Source organism: Oreochromis niloticus, linkage group LG9, assembly GCF_001858045.2.
Source record: "Oreochromis niloticus isolate F11D_XX linkage group LG9, O_niloticus_UMD_NMBU, whole genome shotgun sequence".
Lineage (NCBI taxonomy): Eukaryota > Metazoa > Chordata > Actinopteri > Cichliformes > Cichlidae > Oreochromis > Oreochromis niloticus.
This window is the reverse complement of record NC_031974.2, coordinates 15,082,092-15,091,144: the sequence shown is the minus strand read 5'-3', so window position 1 is coordinate 15,091,144 and position 9,053 is coordinate 15,082,092.

Sequence of the window (9,053 nt, the reverse complement as noted above, 5' to 3'; positions counted from 1 at the left end):
ATATCATCTGTCATTTTTGTGCAATTTATTTTTCTCAAAATGATATGGGTTGCATTATGGGGTTAATGAACCTAATATGTTGCATTGGTCTGTGAGGAAAGGTAATTTAAATTTTCTCTCCAAATATAAGCTAAATACATGAGCATCTACACTGGAGCTGCTTGTTCATGAAGCTCCTGGTTCACAGTATTTTGTGCTGATGTTAATGAGCAGCTTTGGAGGTCTGCAGTTAATGAGTCAGCAGAGCATTGGTGACTCTCATGCAGACAGACCACCTCTGTCTGCCACTGAGTTGCTGTGGCTTTTAAATCCTTCTACTTTCCAATAATACTACTTAAAGTTCCATCCATCCATCCATTCACTTCTGGTTATCCTTTTCAGGGTCGCGGGGGTCGCTGTCATAGGGTGAGAGGCGGGGTACACCCTGGACAGGTCGCCAGTCTGTCGCAGGGCTAACACACAGAGACAGACAACCATTCGCACTCACATTCACTCCCGCATTCACACCTATGGGCAATCAATTAACCTATCCCCACAACGTTGACTGTGAAATTTCTTTCCTTGTAGATATTCCACAACCTAGCTTGTTGCAATGTTTTCATGTTATTACTGTGAACTAAAAATGCCAAATTCTGCCACATCTCAGTATCATTTGCTTCTGTTTCTAGTCATATGTTTGTTATAGTTGGGGTTTGGACTGTTGACCATTGGTTGTCCATTTAAATCAAGGCTGTGGGTATCTGAGAAACAATAGTTTGACATTTCTCACAATATTATGAAATCTCATAGGAAAAGTGAGTAATTGTTACTAGCAGGCCTAAAGTGCATCTGCATCACTTGTAGAAACTAGCTGAACCAACACTCATCTTGCTGCAGTAATTAATAGAAAAACTAATAGAAAAATTACAGCACATCACACTACAGTCAAATGATTTCTTGTGTATGCATACTTGTTACTGTAGCACTGTCAAACCTTATATAAATGTGGGGTTTGCAGTCATTTGTTTGGCTGGATTGGAAGAAGCTCCTTAAACAAATGTTTATTTTTAGTTGGGATTAATGACAGCCCGTAAATTGTTACGCTCCTCCTGGTTTGCTTTTTTTTCTGTTATTCTTGGAGGACAGTTGTGAAAACACTGATAGCGACTACAGAGGAACAGGAGTGGCAGCCAGCTGACACCTCCCGTCTCTAATGGAGATACAGCGTGAGGAGCAGGAGGGGATTTTGTGCCACTGCTGACTTGTCACTGGAGCTCACAGCAGGCTCATCCTGCTCCTGATTAATGGAGCTGTCTGCTGAGCCTCGAAGGGGGGAAGAACAGCGCTGTTTTCCCATTCCCCGTTTATTTGCCCACAACAGATGGGCCCCCCGGGGCCCCCTGGCTCGTTGACACCTCTCCTGTATTATGTCCTCAGCATCCTTCATCTTAATCAGTGAACAGGTTCCTGCGCAGAGCCACCGAACCTACAGGTGACCTCTGTAGCCTGTCCACCTTCACGAAGATACTAGATACTCTTAAAAACAACGGCTCATTACTCCGATATCCTCGGGTCTGACTGCAGCAGGTTTTCCTCTTTCCTTTTCAGTCTTCACTCTGCTGGAGCATGGCGCACAGACAGAATGACACATCTGCTTGTGTGTTGTTGTTAAACAGACCCTCGAATGCAGGTTTTTTTATGCCAAGGTTAGACTTTGGGTGCAGCGCTCATTTATAATGAGTAACATAGGGGGAATATATAAGTCCATATGCTTTAAGTTCTTATATACAGTGTTATGTACAGCTGCCTGTCTGAATGAATGGGAAGAGAGTCAAATCTGCAGTTTTAAAGGTCACCGAGATGTAAAAACTGCATTTGTAGAATTATTAGTTTAACAAAACTAAAAATCTTTTTTAAGCTTTTTGACTTTGTCCTCAGCATAAGTTTTGGAAAGCTTATTTTCCCCCACAGGTTACACCTCTACTCTGAAAAACACGAGAGGAAAGTTTTGTTACTGGAGATGGAGGCAGGATATACGTCATGCACCTGCCACCTTTAATGTTAAAGAATTTTCCCACGTCCCATTTATTTATAATCTGCAAGTACCGTCTCTTCCCGCGAGTAGTGTCATTTGACCGAGGTGTTCATGTCCTCTGTTGCTAGCTGCTATTTCTGGAGGTTGTGCAAATCTCATTTTTTGTAAAATGACGTGTTTTGCTGTTGGCGCCGCAGCTGTGACAAAGACACGAGTGTTCGATCGTGTCTGTTTTGACTGCTTTTCTATCACTGCAGTAGCTCAGAGATGTTCCAGTAGTTTGAAAAGATGAGACTTTGCTATTGTCCTGCTGGAGGTTTCTTCCTGTTAAAGTGGAGTTTGTCCTTCCCACTGTCACCAAGTTTTTCCTTAAATGTGGTTGTCTGATTGTCTGGGTTTCTTTACCTTACACTATAAAGCACCTTCAGTTGTGATTTGGCGCTGCATAAATAAAAATGAACTGAACTGCCAGCTGCTAATACTGGCTTGACTGATTGTCGGGGTGCACTGATCTGAAATGCCATTCAGTTACCACTGATGCCTTTTAGTTACTGGACGTGATCGATGAATGTCATATTAACATTCAGAGGTTCAGTGATGATCTGCCAGCTCCGCTTTAACCACCATCATCATCACTGCCTTATCATGTTCCACACGGAATTATAAACAATGAGATATTTAAAGTATTTAAAGTATCAGTTAACACTGAAATAGCAGGCACTGCATATCTTACACTTGTAGAGCACAAAATAGACAAACAATAAAATCCCTCATAACGGGGAACACTTTAACACATTAATTAAGACATATTAAATCCTAGTTTAGTGCTGCGATTGGCCGGCAGCATGTCCAGTGTGTACCCTGCTCTCACCCTATGACAGCTGAGACAGGCTTCAACCCCCCTGCGACCCTGAATTGAGTAAGTGGGGGGAAAAAATGGATAAATCCTAGTTGTGCCTTGGGCACAGAATAGGCAAGCGCTCACCCTGAATATGAATATAAAAATCATTGACTCCTGCTCATTAAAAAGAAGGATTTACTGCCGTTTCCATCACATATGCTGGTAAACTGATTATGTTTGGATCACAATAAGCTATCTAATGATATCACATAGCCTGAGTGGGGTTAATAATGGGTTATGAAAATGAAGGCCACAAATTACTAATTTTTAATATTTGCTGTCAGGTAATAAATAAAATCTTTAAAATGAGACTCAAAGCTCAAAGGAAGAGCAAATATTCACACGTGGGAATCTGAAAAAAGCAGTTTTTGTTTGTTCTCAAATTACTGATTGAAACTTAGAAGGGGTTCGTTTAATTCAAAGAAGCCGTCCTCTCGTCGGCTCATGGACCGTTTTGAGGATTTTCTCATGCAAGCATCAAATATCCAGGCCAAGATTTCTGTGTGTTTTCTTTGATCATCACTTCCAAATTCAGCAAAAAGAAAAGTGATTTGAAAATTAAATATAGATGACACTGTAGCTCGCCACACTCCATAGTTACTATTTTGCTGCATTCAACCAAGCCCTGATTAGCACGATTCGCCAAATGAACTGAGACTTCAAACAGAAACCAGAAAATTTCTGTTACCAAATTTTTTTTCTGGTGCAGTTTCTACATAGTCATATGCAAATACAGCTGTTTAGAAGTCTATACACTCATCATGTGGTCAATTGGGGCTTTTTGTGATTTCTTTGAACTGCTTTTCCAGGGTAGAGTGATTGTACAGATTGTACATCTTTTAATGACTTCAAAAAACACACACAAAAAAAACAAGAGGGTGCACGTTGGAATTCATTAATTTATTAAATATTTCCTCTAATCCACACAGTGTCAAAAGTATAGATGTATACATGCATTCCCATAAATGTTTCATGCAACGTCCCTTAGCGAGTTACACCTCAGCCAGAACCTTTTGGTAGCCACCAACAAGCTTCCGGCATAATTCTGGCTGGATTTTTGACCACTCTTCATGACAGAATTGGTAGAGTTCATTTAGATGTGTTGATTTCCTGGGATAGACACAGCTTTGAAACACAGTCCACAAATTTTCAATAGGGTTGAGGTCAGGTCCGTAGCTGTTGACGGTGATGCTGTTGACACCAGCATCACTGTCCACACAGTAAAGCCAGGAGCCGACCAAGAACCAAGAAAGACGCTCCAAAGTCGACACCTTCGTGGTTGACTGAAATTTGCAGCTGCTCACACCGACAAGCCAAATGCTTTCTGGAGAAGAGTTTTATAGCACAAGATGAAAATTGAGATAATTGGCCACAATGAGGCATATGTGGAGAAATAATGTTGAAGCTTTCAAACCGTAGAGCACTGTACCAGCTTTCAGGCACGGTGGTGGTAGCATGATGCGCTTGGGCTGCTTTGCTGCCAGTGGTACTGATACATTTCACAAAGTGGATGGAATAATGAAGGACAAATTTGGTGAACTACCTCTGAATTCTTCGTCACCTCAAATCAACAGCTAGATCGTTGACACTTGGATGTTCCCAAACATATATCAGAACTGGTTTAGGAATGAATAAAGCAAGCTAAGCCTACAAATTTGTGGACTACTCTTAAATGCAGAGTCTGTGCCAGGAAACCAAACCAGTTAAAAGGAACTCTTCCAATTCTGCCATGATGAGTGGTCAAATATCCAGCCAGCATTATAGTTGACTGTCAAAGTGTCTGGTTGAGGATCAGCTTGCTAAGGGGCAGTATTAGTAGGGGTGTTTTTATATATTGGAGCCTGTATGCATACTTTTGACCATATGTGGATAACAGAAAATACAAAATAAATTCAAACAAATTCCCATCACATTCATGACCATGATGTAGTGTACTAAACTCACAACTGTGTGTTTACAGACACCATATAAAGACATACACTTATTTCCTACATGGTGACAAGTAAACAGCTTTGAATGTATGTAATCCAAACATGCTTGCAGTTTTCTTTGTAAAGACTGACACTTTCTGTCCCCAAGGATTAATTAATCAATAGAATTTGGCTGTGTTGCAGGTGCAATGAAAGTAGTAAGTTGTTCCATCAGCCATCCAACTCTCACAGTTTTCAATGTATTTAGTATTTTTAATGTGTGCCAGATTATTTTTTTGTCTGATTACATTTATGGACTTGTGAATCTAATCATCAGGTTCTGCCAAATGAGACAAATTCAGCACCAGGCTGGAAAAATGCCTCGTCTGTGCTCTGCCACGTCTCGTGAGCCTTTCATTCACACAGCAGATTGTCTGCGCTTGTCTAAGATTCACGAGAAATTGTGCACATCTCGGATCAAGGCGACGGTTTAAAACTCCCCATTAATTGTTGTAAACGTACAAATGGAATCTTTTGTTTCACACTCGGATTTGGAGAATTGAGCGTGCCTCATCGTCCCGTGGTGACATTGGACATTGTTTCCTCTTCCTGCTGATGGCTGTTGTTCTTTTCACTATCGGAGAGAAGCAGGCTGGGACTTTTTTCAGTTGCTGCTGATTCACCACAGATTAGATTGCTGTTCTTATGTGTGAGATTGCTCGGTTGCACTGTAACATTACACGAAGCCCTGAGGTGTAAAGGAAGTTCTCTTTTTTTATAGCTGTTTTAACAGCAGCACATAAAGAAAAAGACTCTTTGATGTGTTGGTTTACTTTGATAAGCCATGTCCAAAGCATTCGTGACAGATTTGGTGAAACCCCAACAGCTGATTGTGTTTAGTAGCTTTCTTCCATTGATCATTTACCCCCGAGGTTAAACTCTTGCTCCTCTCTGACTGATCTTGGCACTTTTTCGACTTACTGGCAAGAAAAACAGATGCTTCATTTATGGAGAATTAGCAGGATCTCCAAATGTAAACTGATTAAGGATTAAAAAAACAAGCGAGTAGAGTCCCTTCACTGCTCAGATGCCTTTGTCCTCTCAGTCTTACCCCCCTCCCCCTTTTTTTCTTTCCTGCAGCATGCATCCTAAATATCACCAAAACTCTCAAATTCTCACCCATTTTAGCAACTGTTTAAGCTGCCAAATGATTGAGATAAAAAAAAACTGTCACAGAGGCAGTTTTGTTGCTTTATTGCAGAAGCAAGCAGCTTAAACGCTTCAAATGCAGTCAGATTTTCACAGAAGTGTAGAAGTCCGGCACCATTTTGCTATTTAGCTGTGTTGCTTTTCAGTTGTTATTTCAGTTGCAGGAACACCAAAGTCTTCATATTTATATTAAAAAATCTGTGAGTCAAAGATGGACAAAAACCACTTTTTTATCCAGGGAAATCCATCTTCCTGCTTTTATTTCTTATATTATCAGGTAAACATTTGAACCCTAAAAAAGGGCTTTTGCTGTCAGTAACGGCTACATTCATCATAGCTCAGTAAAAATCCTCCTGTTGAAAACAAACACCACTTTTCTTCTTTCACACTCATGAAATGTGTAATTGTCGATGTTTTTTTTTTTTTGACATATTTTAACAAAAATACTAAATCGTCTTCGCAACAGCGCCTACAAACATAAAGTGAATAATAGAAAACACCTTTTGCTAACAATTCTTTCATCTTGTCCTCAGATGTTGGTATCAGCCAATTTTGTAGTATTAAAGTTTCACACATTCGCCAAAAAATAAAAAAATGGCCAAGCTTGTCATATTCAGTTTGATTCAGTTTTATTTGTTTATTGCCAAACCACAGCAGCCTCAGGGCACTTTATATTAGAAGATAAAGACTCTGTAGCAATGTACAATCCCCTGATCAGGAACTTGGTGAAGGTGGGAAGGAAGAATTCCCTTTTAACAGGAAGAAACTTCTGGCATTACCAGGCTCTAGAGATGAGGGAAAAAAGGAAAGCAAGACAAAATACACGCTACAGGAATGAGTATTAAAAAAGTTAGCGACGAGCAGTACAGGGTGAGAAGAGATGCCTGGAAACACAGTGCTCAGTGCATCATGGGAAGTCCCCCAGGAACCTGAGACTATAGCAGCATAACTCAGGGATTGTACAGGGTCACCTGATCCAGCCCTAGCTATAAGTTTTAGAGAGGCTGCATTCTCATTTGGGGACATTATATTTGATATTAAAAAAACCCAACAACTTTTTATTCAAAGATGATGTTTAGTTTTTAAACTTATCAAGTCCAACTAATCGAAAACCCAAACAAGAGCTTGGGTCTCAGGAGGATATCTAAAAGGATCCTAAGAGTAGAGAGAGCCTGTTACTGCAGCTGAACATATTCACCATTCTTTTGTTTTTTAAGAGGTGGAACTTGTATTACATACATAAATGCACACACAGGTATCAGATTAGTGGTAGAGACATATGCCTGCTGTAAACTACACCTGTGGTTATAAAAGCTTTAATTATTTGGTGTTAAAGGAACTTAAAGTTTAATCAAATTAAACAAAGAAAATAAAGGAAATTCAAGACGCTTGCTTAAACTCCGGGACTATCTTTTACTCTCTTGCTGTTGCAGAATGAAATGTGAACAACACTGAATGAATGTAGTGAAGAAAGCTGGATTTACTGAGTTAAAGCTGGTTTATACTTCCTACCTAAATCATTTGAATAAAATTTTGTGATGGCCGGAAAACAAAACCCACCCTGGATTACCTGCATGCTTCACGTTCCTCCGCACTTTGTTCAGTATCGTTTCTGTTGGGTTCTGACCAACATGACTGTAGTGTTTCTCACTTTACCTGGATGGGCTGCCCAGGTATATTCTGGCATCATGTTTCAGTACTGTTAGGCTGACCTGGTGACCGTTAGGGTAGTCCTGCATGTCACTGCAGAGAGTCTCTCCCCTCTCATCTACAGAAGTCATTGTTCTGCTTTGGAAATCCTCTAACCAGAACCTGCAGGAGGTGAGAAGTGGTTCACTTGCTGCTGTGCCGAGCTCTCTGAGGCTGCAGAGCTGAACTGCCTCCACTGAGCTGAACTGTCATTTCCTGCAGTTCAGCTCAGTGGAGTTCAGGGGAAGTAGCTTTTTTTGTTTATTGCTGTGCTGCTACTGCTACAAACTCAAAGGACAAATAATATGAATCATCTTGACTTTCCAAATGTTAGAACCAAATGGAGCAACTTCTGATCAGCAAAGGAGTCACTGAATGGAGTTAGCAACCCTCATGAAAAGATTTCAGTTTTTCAGCCTTTTTTTTTAATGAGGGGTTTCAGTTTGCATCGCATGAGAAATTTGGACGTTGTAGTAAAACTGCTAGTTTAGCCCCTTTTCCTATCTCAGCGTATACCAGCTCTGTTCCTGAGGACTTAAAAGTGTGTGCTTTGTGGACAGTAAGCTACTTAACTGAGCGGATTATGGTAACAGAGCAGAGAAAAAAAAGTTTTAATCACTTTCTTACACTTTTTCTTTTGGGTTTTCAAAAATGTAGAAATAGATGGCGTCCTTGAACCTCTAAATGTTGAGTGTGAGTCTGCTAATAAAATGCTTGGCAGAGTTGCTGTGTCCACTTACTGTATATATTGCTAAACGCTATGCTTGAATACTTTGGGGGAGGGGTTTAGGAAAGAGCCAATTAAGAAAGAAAATCCAGAAACCTCAGTCCTGCTTGCCTTCATACTCCTCATTCTTGCGTCCCGATGAACGCCGTGCTCGCAGCTCATCATATGGCTCGTCGTCTTTGTGTGTAATGCCCTCGGATGGCGGTCTAGCCCACCTCGGTTTAATCTCTTTGGCCCTGAGCCAACTCTAAATGCACAGATTGCCTCCTTTCACAGAGACGGCAGCGTCAGCAGGGCCCTCGCTCTCCGCTGAGCCCCCCTCCTGAGCAAACTCCCCCTCCCCGGGGGTCGCCATCTCCCATGTCCTGAAAAGGAGGTTGAACCTGTGGGGAGCCCGTGGGTAACTGTAAAGTGGCCTGGTACTCATCAGCTGCTGGAGGTGTTTTGTCTACAGCTTTTTCATTCATTTACTCTGCAGTGTGAGTGTGCCTTTAACATTAAACAAGCAAAGGCCGACTTGTAAATATTTAGCCTTGCATGTTCGAGAGAGTTCAAAGAGGCCGAAGTGAATGGGAGGACACGCTCCTACTTCTGCATGTCGGA